The sequence below is a fragment of the Podarcis pityusensis genome (assembly GCF_964106645.2).
Source record: "Podarcis pityusensis genome assembly, chromosome: 11".
Taxonomy (NCBI): domain Eukaryota; kingdom Metazoa; phylum Chordata; class Lepidosauria; order Squamata; family Lacertidae; genus Podarcis; species Podarcis pityusensis.
In genome coordinates, this window is record NC_138036.1 from 49,191,864 (window position 1) to 49,206,243 (window position 14,380).

Here is a 14,380-nt window from a genome sequence, read left to right on the forward strand (position 1 = left end):
GTTTAACCTCCAGTTTGCTAGTGAATCTGAATTACTGTGTCACCAAATGATGTATATCTTAAAAGTGTGTCACCAACATGAAAAGTTTGGAAAGCTCTGACTTAATGATTCACACGAGGCCTGTCTTCACTCCCTCCTGAGCTACAGAGACCAGTAGAATTACAATGGTACTGTGGATTTCAAACGCCTTGGTACTCAAACAACGTGGAACCCAAACACTGCAAACCTAGAAGTAAGTGTTCCAGTTTGCGAACATTTTTTGGAAGCCAAACATACTCCGTTTTGAGTGTTACACTTCTGATTTGAGTGCCACACTTCCATTTTGAGTGTTTGGCTGAGGTCTGTCTGCTTTTGCTATTTTGCGTTTTGGCTTTTGTGGCTGTGTGTGTGTGTGAGAGAGACTGTGTGGAACCCAGCTCAGCTACTGGTTGATTGATTGTGTGACTGCAGTACATTATTTATTGCTTTCATTTTATGGATCAATGGTCTCATTAGATAGTAAAATTCATGTTAAATTGTTGTTTTAGGGGTTATTTTTAAAAGTCTGGAACAGAATACAGTCATACCTCATGTTACGTTTATTTCAGGTTGAGCATTTTCAGGTTGCATCCCGTGGCAACCCGGAAGTACCGGAAAGGGTTACTTCCATGTTTTGCCTCTCGTGCATGCGCAGATGCATAAAATGACGTCACGCGCATGCACAGAAGCAGCGAATCGCAACCTTGGTTTTGGAACGCTTTTGTTTTGGAATGGACTTCCGGAACTGGCAGCCTGCCGGCTTAGGTAATCGGCACTCAGTAGTTGTATTTACAAGAAGATTTATAATACACAGTAATTAACCTCAGAGTTAATATTAGCGGCTGTATTGTCACAATGAAGTTGAGGCATCTGAGCTCAAATTACGCCACCAACAGGAAACACAAAATCCCCACCCCCTTCTTCTTTGATTGACACCTTTTCTTAACCTTTGTTTGTCTGCGCGCCCTCAGACTCTTGGGGTCAACTCCGACCTCTTCCTCTGACGAAGAGTTTTCCCTCCCCATAAGGTGACTAACAGTTGCTCCTCAGAGAATTGGCCACTGTCCAGTCCACTCTTGCTGTACTGATAAAGTACAGTCTCTCCTCCTCCTGAAAGGGTTGGGGGTTTTTTAGCCCACTGCCTTCAGCTCACTGAGAAAGAGGCAGGTCTATTTCTTCCTCTTCTGACTGACTGCCTCCTCACTCATCCTGCTCATCTTGACTGTGGGAAGCCATGTCCATGACAGGAACTGATTAAGTTTGAGAACCAAGATACCACTGTATCTCGCTATCTTTTTATTTGAGATGTAGAGAAGACATGTGGTGCCAAAATCCCAATGGAGCAGAAAATATTATTTATGTATGTGACCACATCTGCGCAGATGTTATTGGCCCAGAGATGGAAAGAAGATAAAGTCCCTACCAGAGAAGAATGGCAGATCAAGTGGATGGATTATGCCAAAATGGCAAAACTCACTGGAAGTATCAGAAACCCGGAAGACCAAAATCTTAAGAAGGAATGGGGAAAATTTATAATTTATCTTAAAAATAATTGTAAACAGTTAGAATCATTAGCAGGATTGGAGTAACACTTGTAGTTTAATGGTGAATTTTGGATATAATGGAGATGTAAAAGATCTGGATTATTATAAAAGATGCAGTAGGAAATGAGTAACAATAGGACCCACAAAGGGGAGGAGGGAAGTCCAGGAGATTCTTTGGAATCTTGTTTTTATGATGTATGTTGGATATGTGATTGTAAAACTTTAATTTGAAAAACCAAATAAACATTATTATTTTTTAATTGATGATGGTGATCAGGGAAGAAAAATGTTAATTGCTGCTATTTCAAGAAGACCCCTTTCAGAACCTCAGAGTCTGAGATTAGCTGCACCACTGTCTGGTGTCAGCACTTTCCCAAAAATTAGTGACCCCCCCCCAAGCAACAAGCACAGGGCATGAGCCTCTTAATCTGAGTTGTGGGTTCGATCCCCACATTGGGCAAAATATCTCTGTATTGCAAGGGGTGAGACTGGATGGCCCTCAGGGTCCCTTTTAACTCTACAGTTCTCTGATTCTGTGAAAACTTCATTGGGACTTGATGGGCTATTGGCTTGATCCAACAGGTGCTTCTTAACCTGTTTATGTTCCGTGTATCCCTAAGGACTATAGCAATACACCTGCTGTTACTTTTAGCTGAAATGGACAGTGTATATTTTCCCATGAAGCATAGTGCCAAAAGAACTAAGATTCTTCCTGTTTCAGCCAACTCCTTTGTCTTGCTTGAACAAATTTTGCTTGGATTGTTCCAGCTTTTCCCGTGATAAATCTTGATGTGATATCCATGATATCCAAATAAGATAACTAACAGGAGCCGAGGGAATGGAAACGATGATTGCTTCCTTCCTGCTGCAAGAGAGGAAAGTACTAATTGCTCCTCATGGGATACAAATGGTTCCCTGCTCAAAGATGTTATTTAGGATATTGTACAGTTGTTGTACTTCTTCAGTGGCGAAATCACAGCCAACCTCCCCACCCAGAACCCACTCCCAGCATTGTTTAATATCTAGCCTGGTGAAGAATTCTGGAGCATCTGAAAGTTTGCACGCTATTTTGTGACGTTTTCCTTGCCTGAAAAACATGTTGCCTTACCATGGATTGATGGATAAACATGGCTACCTTCTGAATTTGAAAGGAAAGAATTGATAGTGAGACAGCTATGAGCACAAAGCTTTCTACCAGAATGTCAGAGGACTTCTGGTGGCACTAATGAGCAGCAGTTTTCAGATATCTGACTGTCAAAAAGAAGATGCAGCAGAATTTTTCATAGATGCTCCAGAGGGCAGGACTAAAGCCAAGGTGTGGATATGGACGGAAAGCAGATAATGGCTAAGGATTAGGAGGCACTTCATAACAGCAAGAGTGTTTGGAGTAGAAGTGATGAGTTCTCCTCGATGGGATCAGAGGCTTGTCAACCATCTAGCCTGAATTTTTCAGGAAAATCTGGGTGACCTCCCAGGTCTCCTCTATAATGTGTTATCCTGCCAACAGAGCTCTAGCTCCATCTGCAAAGCAGCACCTATGCTACTCACAGGTAAGTAATTGCTACCAAGGACGCCTCTTGGGCTTGCCGATCAGAAGGTCGGCAGTTCAAATCCCCATGACAGAGTGAGCTCCTGTTGCTCTGTCCCAGCTCCCGCCAACCTAGCAGTTTGAAAGCACACCAGTGCAAGTAGATAAATAAGTACTACCGTGGTGGGGAAGGTAAACGGTGTTTCCATGTGCTCTGGTTTCTGTCACAGTGTCCTGTTGTGTCAGAAGCTGTTTAGTCCTGCTGGCCACATGACCTGGAAAGCTGTCTGCAGACAAAGGCCAGCTCCCTCGGCCTGAAAGCGAGATGAGTGCCGCAACCCCATAGTCACCTTTGACTGGACTTAACTGTCCAGGGGGCCCTTTACCTTTACCTAAGTAATTGCTCCTTTAATCTCCCCTTTTTGCGGTAACATGTTTTGAATGAACATCCAGGATTCGAATCTTTCCCCTTTCCAAACAAAACTTGTGACCGTTCCATGTCGCGGGAAGAATTGCCTCATGGACTTGAGCACAACGGAATTTAATTAAAATGCCTCTAGGTAAATTCAGCCTTTTTTTGCCCTCGCTCATTTCTGCCTGCTCAGTCTCTGTGGCACAACGGTCACGAAGGCCCAAGAAGATTTTAATTTTTCTTCTAAGAATATATTCAAGCCATCATTATGATCTCCCTCTGGCAAGTTCCTTAGCTTAACATGGTTCCTTCTAATTTTCCAACCTCTTTCTTTTGCATCTCTTCCTTTCTTGTTTGCTTACTCGCTTGAATTTATTGTATTGCTACAGAATGTGTTTTCTTTCTTTAAATCTAAGATGCTTTAGATAAAGGAGGTCAAGCCTCCCTTAATTTGCCACTCTACCTAGAGACCCATTTCATGAATTGTATTCCCTTTCCTTGCTAGAGTTCTTTCTCATAGTTGCACTTGAGGCTCAACCTTTTGCTGACCTTTAAGGTTTCTTCCATTTTTCTCCCTTACCTAGAATTGTAGAATTGGAAGGGACCCCAAGGGTCATCGAGTCCAACCTCTGCTATGCAAGAATCTCAGCTAAAGCATCCCTGACAGATGACCACACAACCTTTGCTTGAAAACCTCCAAGGAAGGAAAGTCTACCACCTCAAGAAGGCATCTGTTCCACTGTTGAGCAGCTCTTACTGTCAGAAAGTATTTCCTGATGTTTAGTCGGAATCTCCTTTCTTGTAATCTGAATCAGTTGGTTCAGATCTGAGCCTCTATGCCCATCCTTCATGTGACAGCCCCTTAGATATTTGAAGATGGCTATCATATCTCTTCTCAGTCTCCTCCAGGCTAAACGTACCCAGTTCCTTCAAGAGCTCCTCATAAGACATCGTTTCAAGACCCTTGATCATCTTGGTTGCCCTCCTCTGCACACATTCCAGGTTGTCAACATCTTTCTTAAATGGTGGTGCCCAGAATTGGACACAATATTCCCAGTGTGGTCTGACCAAGGCAGAATAGAGCGGTACTAATACTTCCCTTGATCTGGACCCTAGACTTCTGTTGATGCAGCCTAGAACAGCATTAGCTTTTTTGGTTCAGCATCAGACTGTTGAGACATGTCAAGCTCATGGTCTACTAAGACCCCCTAGATCCTTTTCACAAGTACTGCTGGCAATTCAGGTATCCCCTATCTTATATCTGCGCAACTGGTTTTTTTCTGCCTAAGTGTAGACTCTTACATTTGTCCCTATTACAAATTCATTTTGTAAGTTTTTGACTAACGTTGGATAGCACCCACTATGTGCCTTTTCACAATTTGATCATTATTTTCCCCAAAATGGGTCTTCTGAAACTTGCTTGCTGCAAATTTTTAAATATTTGTTCCTATCAACTGCCTCCCCGAGGCATCCAAAATACCATGTCTGGTCTTGCAGTGAAAGCAGTATTTTCTGCCTAAGATAATGGATGGAAAACCGCTAGGAATATAAATGACCTATGATTCATGAAACATGAGTTCTTTGCATGGTTTTGGGTTGACATCAGCATAGAGCAGAATTCTGGTGCCTTTAATGGCTATTAGTTTTTGCAGAATGTTTTTATATATAAAAAGAAATGAATTTACTTTAACCCCTATAGATTATCTGCTTCTCTGGTATAGCATTTCCTTGATTAATCACTCTTCTCCCCCAATCTCTTTCTTTGCAGATTTCCTGTCTAGAATTCTGCCTTCCTATGTGTTTAGCATTCCTTATCTGGAAGCATGAGTACAGGCTCCAAATCAGCTCCCGCTACTCATATCCACCAAGAAGCAACGCAGTAAGACAGACCCCGAAGGAACAAGTCCTGATCCTGCCCCCATAGCAAGCAAAATTAATCACCGAGCAAAGCACCACGACTATCGAGTCTGAAACCTGCCGGCTCCCTCGGACTCATTTGTAACTGCTGTGTTAAACTGGGCTTTTTGAACATAGGATCTAATGCAGGCATTTGAACAGCGCTGTCTGGCCAGGTGACAAACCAAGCTCCCAAGACCCTAATTCCATCAGCTGGGATGTTTCAAATTATGAAAGGTTTGCAATACATATTCAGTAAACAGAGCACTCGTCTTGTCACAATGATGCAGTATTCCGCATTGTTTGTCTAAGTGGCTTGGCTATGGCTTCCATATAAGAGGGCTGCTGTCAGTTGTGTTCGGCTGAAAAATGAGAATGCAAGGGTCAAATATGACATGATGGAGCAGCAGCTAGGAGTATTCATTCCCATGACTGCTCCATTCACACAAAGGGGGGGGGTATTCTTTATGAGGCAGAGAGCAAAAGCTGTCCCTTCCCAACATTACCTCACCCTACTTGGATCAGTTTCCTCACAGTATTTAATGGCTGGTGTTTTACTGTGTTTTTAATATTTTGTTGGGAGCCTCCTAGAGTGGTTGGGGCAACCCAGTCAGAAGGGCATATAAAAATTGTTACTACTACTACTGCTATTACATACCCTCCAACATTTCTCCAATGAAAAAAGGGACATCCTATTACAGTGGTACCTTACTTCTCAAATGCCTTGGTTCCCAAACACTGAAAACCCGGAACTAAGTGTTCCGGTTTCTGAACTTTTTTCAGAAGCTGAACGTCCGATGAGGCAATTGAATATTGTTTCTAGGGCACCTGCACCAATCAGAAGCCGTGCCTTGGTTTTCAAACATTTCAGAAGTCAAACAGACTTCTGGAATGGATTAAGCTTGGCGCTTTTGTTTTTGCTATTTATTTTGCGTTTTTGTTTTTGAGGCTTTTTTAAAATTTATTTGTTTTTGTGACTGTGTGGAACCCATTTCAGCTATTGATTGATTGATTGTGTGACTGAGGAAATGGATAAAAGCCCCCCATCCAAACAATGACTATCATCAGTGCAGGTAAGAAAAAATAAATAAATTTTAATTTTTATCATCTACAATACTGTCTTATTTATTTTATAGTACAAGTACATTTATGACTGCTTTCATTTTATGGATCAATGGTCTTGTTAGATAGTAAAATTCATGTTAAATTGCTGTTTTAGGGGTTGTTTTTAAAAGTCTATAACGGATTCATCCATTTTGTATTACTTTCTATGGGAAAACGTATCTTGGTTTCGGAACGCTTTTGTTTTGGAACGGACTTCCAGAACGGATTAAGTTTGAGAACCAAGGTACCACTGTACAGTGGTACCTCGGGTTACATACGCTTCAGGTTACATACGCTTCAGGTTACATATGCTTCAGGTTACAGACTCCGCTAACCCAGAAATAGTGCTTCAGGTTAAGAACTTTGCTTCAGGATGAGAACAGAAATCGTGCTCCGGCAGCGCGGCAGCAGCGGGAGGCCCCATTAGCTAAAGTGGTGCTTCAGGTTAAGAAGAGTTTCAGGTTAAGTACGGACCTCCAGAACGAATTACCGGTAAGTACTTAACCCGAGGTACCACTGTATTTGACCTGCAGCTTTAGGAATTCATATATTCTCCCCCTCAAAATAATTAGTAACCCGCAAGGGAAGCAAGTATCGTATCCATTTCAACAACTTGTGTCTAGCAACTAATCAACAACAAACCCTGCCTCATTTTTGAAACACCATCTGGTCTTCCTTGTACCACTGAGATTTGGTTGGATGCCAAATGCTACTTTGTTCTAGTGTAAGTGTATGTGATTTTCCTCCAGCAGGGATTCTCATAGTGAAGAGCAATATGGTGGCAGCAGCCTCCTCATAGCCTTATCAATATCTTCTGTTTATGTTATTGCATAGGACTGTTTTGTTCCATCTGCCTGCTCTCATATTTACGGCTTCGAAGGCAAAGTCAGAACGCTGTGGAGATATGGAGGCATGACTTGAGTAGGCAGGAAGGGACTGGAACTCAATCCCAGCCTAACCGCCTCACTTGCTCCTGTCACTGTCTTTGTTCTTCAAGGTAAGATAGCTGGCATGTCCAGTTATTGCTGATCTGGAGCTCTTGTGCAATGCATCCAGTCCATCCAAAGACTGGTGTTTTTGCGAAGAGAAAAGTGATGACGGAAAGCATGGAATGACGTCTGCTTTGATGTAACATTGTCTAGCTTCCCTGCAAACAAATCAGAGTGAAGGCTCATAGTCTACAGCGGGTCCGTCCCCGTCCCCCCGACGAATCAGGATGAATACTCAATAAACAGGTTATCTGGAAGTTGCCATAAGTGCCATAGTGTGGTGGAGGCCACAGGGGCTGTTGCCCCAGGCGCAAAATTGTTAGGAAGAACAAAATTTCGACACCTGGTGCTGCCTCAATACAGCTGTGCAATTCTGTCACTGGGCTCCATTGAAAACAGCCTTTCCATGCAAACCAGGAAGTGACCTCTTCTCCTGACAACGGAACAACTCTTCTTTCTCATCTCTGTGTTGGTGATCTCCTGGGTGATGTGGATGCCATTAGGCAGTTGCATGTGTGCTCCATCCATTTCCCTCCCTCCCACCCCTATCTGAGCAGCCCCGGGCAGAGGCAACCCACGCTATGCCACGGGTTCCCAGTGTCAGACGTGATTTACTGTCCTGACTAAAGAGTCAGGGGCTAGATGAGAGGGCAAGTGGAGCCACTTCCGATATTAAGACTCTTTACTAGTTATACAAAGACTGAATGAAAAGGAAAGACGTAGCGCTTGACTTCTGGCACACAAAACAGAGGAAGCTGCCTTTATGCAGAGTCAGAGCATAACTCATCTTGTCTGCACTGACAGGCAAGGGTTTCAGAATCTTTCCCACCCCTCCTTAGAGCTGCTGGAGATTGAAAATGGGACCTTATTCATGCAATGTAGTTGCTCCATCACTAGTAACAGGTGCTTGGCTCTTGATGTCAACAGATTTCTTTGTGGTGTCCTGGGTGTATCTGTGCTGCAATGGAGCAAACGGCAGTCACAGAAGAGAACATAACATGCCAGGCCAATCCGTAGACTGGAAAGGAAATGTTGGCAAACACCAGGCTCTTCGGAATAATGTGAAGCACAGCTGGAATGTGACTACAAATTGCGAAGCCTTCTGAATAATACAGCAGGGACTTGGCAACCAATTCTTTAGGACACATGCAGACATTCCTTACTGCATATTACGACTGTAAAGCACAATCTCGGCTGGGTGATTTTTATATTTCGGAGAGAGACGTTTATGGACCAATAATGACTAAATAAATAAAGGGCACATTTAATTAAACAAAAAGTATAAGAGCACGACTGCAAATGAAGTTTCATCTGCATCAAACCTGCCCGCTCCCATCAATAATTACATCTGACTCTACAGAGTGGCATTCACGTCTACACTGGCTTATTACAGCCTGCCTACCTCTGCATGGATTGGTGAAGATTCCTTCTTTCCTTGCAATGTTTGGCAGGAAGAAACAGCTTGCCTAAAAGGTAAAGGGACCCCTGACCATTAGGTCCAGTCGTAGCCGACTCTGGGGTTGCGCCACTCATCTCACTTTACTGGCTGAGGGAGCCGGCGTACAGTTTCCGGGTCATGTGGCCGGCATGACTAAGCCGCTTCTGGCAAACCAGAGCAGCGCACGGAAATGCCATTTGCCTTCCCACCAGAGTGGTACCTATTTATCTACTTGCGCTTTGACCTGCTTTCGAACTGCTATGTTGGCAGGAGCAGGGACCGAGCAACGGGAGCTCACCCCGTCGCAGGGATTCGAACCGCCGACCTTCTGATTGGCAAGTCCTAGGCTGTGTGGTTTAACCCACAGTGCCACCCGTGTCCCTAATAACAGCTTGCCTAGTGCCCACCTAATCTTGTGCAAGCACACAGTTGAAGGATGCTTCTCGACGACCTGCTCATTGAGCGTTCATCTCAGTCTGGTTGCAGGAAGACTAGATGACATTAAATGCACTACTCTCAGAGACCAGGCTGAGGAGTACTGCTCTGGTGAGGAATGGTGGGAGCCTCCCCCTCCCCCTGCTCCTGACCAGGATCCTGAAGCTGCCCAGGAGCAGTGGAGCAGTACCTGGAACAGATCTGGAACAGTGATTTGCAGAGGGACATCGTACAGAAGGCAGAAGCTGGGAAAAACTGGGGGGTGAACAGCAAAGTGAAGAAGTACCAGAAGAGAGACAGCTAACAGACTCTCTCTTGCTGGCGACTGTCCAGCCTATTAGTCCAAGGACACGTAAAGCAGATAAGGTGGCTACACAAAAAGCACAATGGTTGCAAGATCAGGTTGCAAGGCATGGAAGTGGGTGGAAACCTTAATTGGGAACACCGTTATTCCGAGAATGGCTGCTTTGTTCTTCTGCTGTGATTAAAGACTCTTTAAATGATAAGAGACTCTTTTCGCTTTGTCCTGCTTATCTACAGCAAAAGGAGGGAAGGAAGCCGAGTCCCCGAAGCCTGACAACTACACATTTAAAGCAGCATCATGCCACGTTAAACAGTCGTGGCTTCCCCTGGAGAATCCTGGGCACTGGAGTTGATTAAGGGTTCTGAGTTTGTTAGGAGGTCCCTATCCCCCCCACAGAGCTACAATTCTCAGAGTGGTTTAGCCGGAGGCACCAGGTTGCCCCCAGGGTTGAGGGTCCCCATGGTGTCTCCTGACACCGCACAGGCTGGTGCAACCTTTTGCGATGTTGTGTCTGCTGGGGGAGGGGCTTTAATTTGAGGGGGCCAAGCCCCCCCCATATATATATATATATATATATATATATATATATATAAAATACTTTTCAGGTTTATACATATCACTAATTTTAAAATCATTGTACCATTTCAAAACTTGACTTCCTTCCTCCTCTTTCTGCGGTTCCTTACATTATTTTTAATATCTTCTGCAAATCCAGATTGACTTTATTTGCTCATTTATTCATCTACTTTATATACTCTTAGAAAACTGCAAGTTATTGCAATAATCCTACCAATGTTCTTATCTGTTTACAACCTATCTGGAAATATTCAATAAACCATTTCCATTCCTTTATAAAAAGTTTGTTATCTTGATTTCTTATTCTTCCGGTAAGTTTCGCCATCTCTGCATATTCCATAAGTTTTTGTATCCATTCTTCCTTTGCTGGGACTTCTGCTTCTTTCCATTTTGTGGCAAGTAACATTCCTGCTGCTGTAGTAGAATACAGGAATAAGTTTCTGTACAGTTTAGGTAGTTCTGTCCCTATAATTCTTTTAAAGAAATATTGAGGGGACCGTAGACACCTCAGCCCCCTAGAGTTGGCGTGCCTGGGAAATAACAACCAAACCTTTCAATCGGGGAACTCTGTGAATTGTAGCTCTCTGTGGGGGATCTATGTGGGGAAGATTAGGGAGGCAGGAGAGGATATATTATTTAATAATATCCTTCCTAACTTGTGCTAGCAAGTTCCATATTTTAGCAGAGTTCCAAACATCCCCCTTTTTAAATTACGCAGCGATCAGCTTGTTGCTGACTCATCTGAGTCTTACTATTAAAGATTCCTTCCTGGTAAAATCCCTTCTAATCCCTCTTTAAAAGAATAAACACAAGAATCTGATTAACGTTAATATAAAAGTAATTTACTCACAGATTCAGTCAGGTTCACAGACCTATCCCTGAAGGCAGGCTTAGGTTACTTAAGAACTAGAACTATTCCATAAAGAAGTTAGTCCCAAGTGACTGCAACTAAGCAGTCACTTCTCCAAACACACAGCAACATCTAAAATGGAGAACACACACACTGATCCGAACATGGAGGCCATGTGCTCCTCCATGCTAGTACAACAGACCATACCCTCTTCAAGTCACATGTAGTGGAAGTCTGTCCCAGCCCAGGAGGAAACAGGAAGTCTTCTCCTGAGTAGTACAAAACATCCCCTAACGTGTCCACTGTAGGAATGTTGTACTTGACTGCAGTTTTACATCTCACAATCTAGTGGTTGGAATGCTGAACAGGGGCAGAACTCTATTCTCATCTGTGCTTAGGAGAGCAACTTTATGTTAGCTTATTACTGGGTTTGACACTTTAAGTGCAGTTTTTAAGTCTCTTGAAAGGTGTCAGGGACTTGCAGGAGGCTGTTGAGTGTGCACTGGGGAGGAGAGGGGCTGGAGTCTGACTCGGAAGAGGGGAGCCGTGGTTCGTGGGGACCTGCACCAGCCAGGAGCAAGAGTTGGAAGCATGAAAAGCTACAGAGCTGGAGGAAGAGGAGGAAGAGGCAGGTCTCACAAGTCCTGAAAGACCCACAATGGTTCCCAGTACGTTTCCGAGCACATTTCAAAGTGTTGCTGCGGACCTTTAAAGCCCTAAACGGCCTTGGCCTGGTGTACCTGAAGGAGCATCTCCACCCTCATTGTTCAGCCCGGACACTGAGGTCCAGCTTCTGGTGGTTCCCTCACTGCAAGAAGTGAGGTTACAGGGAACCAGGCAGAGGGCCTTCTCAGTAGTGGCGCCCACCCTGTTGAACGCCTTCCCATCAGATGTCAAGGAAATAAACAACTATCTGACTTTAGAAGTGTGTGCAGCCCATCAGGGGAAGCACATCAAAGTGCAAGTAGATAAATAGGTACCACTCCGGCGGAAGGTAAACGGCGTTTCCGTGCGCTGCTCTGGTTTGCCAGAAGCAGCTTAATAATAATAATAATAATAATAATAATAATAATAATAATTTGTTTTGTTTTGTTTTGTTTTTTATCTTATATTTTGGAAATGTACATCCAGGTTTCTTCCCTTTAAATTTTTTGGGGGTCCCCCAAGAGAGTGGGGCCCTAAGCTACAGCTTGTTTAGCTTATACGTAAATCCGGCACTGCTCATGCCTGCATTACAGGGTGCCCCCTAAACATTTGGCGTGTACCTTCTCGTAATGTAAGACCTAGCCGTGGTGGCTATGTTCTGCCTTCACTGTCGGAGGCAGTATGTCTCTGAAGACTGGGAACTGCAAGTGCTGAATGTGCCATTGTGCTCATGTCCTCCTTGTGAGCTTCCTAGGACAGCTCAGTTGGTAGAGCATGAGACTCCTAATCTCATGGTCCTCGGTTGCTGCAACTGCTCCGTAGAAAAGATGTGTTGGGAATAGTCCATTCCACCTTAAGGAGCAGACATGGATCTGTTGCGTGTCACATGTCTGTTTACATTTCAGCATAGCTTGCTGGGAACTTCCGTTGTGTGTATTGCTTTTGCTTTTCTCTGTCTCTCTGAGAAGATGAAGAGAGAAACGACATGTTTCTTTGTCCTGATTTATGATTAATAAATCTGTAGTTGTAGTATGCTTTCACAAGCCTCACGCCTATTCTGTTTTCGCAGTTCGATCTGCTGACATAGTGTGCGCTGGCTTTGAAGCCCGGGTGGCTGATTTAAATCAGAGCAGAGGCCGATGGGTCTTCGCAGCGTGACGGTTGGAAGGAGACGGCCCAGCTGGGGCTAGCCAGCTGGCCTTATGGCCCTCTGCATGTCGACATGTTGAACACAGACCTGGGAATAGATGCCTAGATTGGGGTGTGTAGGTCTTCAGAGCTTCAGAAGCGACTGCGTTATCTTTGACAATAGAGAGTTAACTCTCTGCTGTGTGCATTCCTTGGCTGGGAAGCATCCTTGATGGAAGGTCTTCTGATGATGATAATAAGACTACATAAATATTATTAACTATTTCAGATATTAATAATTGTAATGTCTGAACTTAAGAACCTAATGTGGCTTTTCTTCATCTAGATGCAACATGGCTATGGACTTCAAGGTGATGTGAAATGTTATCTCAAGGCAGTTTCGCTATCTTCGCATGGCTGTCAGAAAGGATAAATATTGCCCTTTGAAAGTTTGGCATGCCGCCGGACTGTATGTCTATTTACTCAGAAGTAAGCTCCACTTCCTTTAGCTGGATTTCTTCCCAGCTAAACATGCATGGGATTGAAACTTTGACATACTGTGACCAATGAAAGATGCAAAGATGTGGCAATCACATTTTTTCCGGCTTAATATTTCATTTTAATTAAGGGAGGATGGGTCTTAATGAGCCATGGAATACGTGCCAACATTTGCATGCTCTTCTCAGAGATGTATAACTTTTAAAGTGCACTGACTATTAATAGTGGGCTTAATTAAAGCTTGCTTACATAGATAAGAAATTGCATCAGCTTCGCATGAATTGTGTCTTGTCTTAAGTTATTGCAGATGGAATATAAAGGTTTGGATGATGGAGCAATATTTTATTTCTTTTTTAATTAGGATTTTCAGGTTTCAGTATTTTTTTAAAAAAATAAGTTTCCTCTTTTTTTTTCTTTTTTTTTTAATCATTGACATCCCAAGGCTAAGACAAGCATGAAGAAAAGCTGTAGAACATCCCACCCTGGACTATAGAGCATGATATAGAGTGTCAAACTAGGACCTGCGAGACTTAAGCCAGGAAAGGTGTGATATAAATGTAATACTTTATAAATAAAGGAAGGGAGAGATCTATGGCCAGTATATTATGTCAATAATAATAAAAACAATAAAAAAAATATCATTTGTTTCCTCAGCCCCTCTGGGCTGCTTCCAACAGAATATTAAAAACACGATAAAACATCAAACATTAAAAACTTCCCTAAAAAGGGCTGCCTTCTGGTGTCTTCTAAAAGTCAGATAGTTGTTTATTTCCTTGATATCTGATGGGAGGGCGTTCCACAGGGTGGGTACCAAAAGGCCCTCTGCCTGGTTCCCTGTAACCTCACTTCTCACAGGGAGGGAACCACCAGAAGGCCCTCAGAGCTGGACCTCAGTGTCCGAGCTGAATTATGGGGGGTGGAGATGCTCCCTCAAGGGTACTCAGAAATGACTGAAAGTTGTATATACCCCTCCACCACTCCCACCAGGTGTAAGGAAACCCTATTCAGATATATC

General features: G+C 43.5%; 1 long non-coding RNA gene across 2 annotated transcripts; it reads left to right on the forward strand.

The window, feature by feature from the left end:
* The first annotated feature begins 615 nt into the window (after positions 1-615).
* LOC308458406 lies at positions 616-13,891 on the forward strand. Of its 2 annotated transcripts, XR_013977370.1 has the most exons (6): positions 616-783; positions 4,087-4,504; positions 5,271-6,994; positions 7,337-7,499; positions 13,214-13,356; positions 13,808-13,891. It is a non-coding gene; the product is annotated as an uncharacterized lncRNA (long non-coding RNA). The 2 variants fall into 2 exon arrangements; XR_013977371.1 differs by lacking the exon at positions 13,808-13,891 and having other exon boundaries at positions 13,214-13,575.
* Positions 13,892-14,380: the final 489 nt, after the last annotated feature.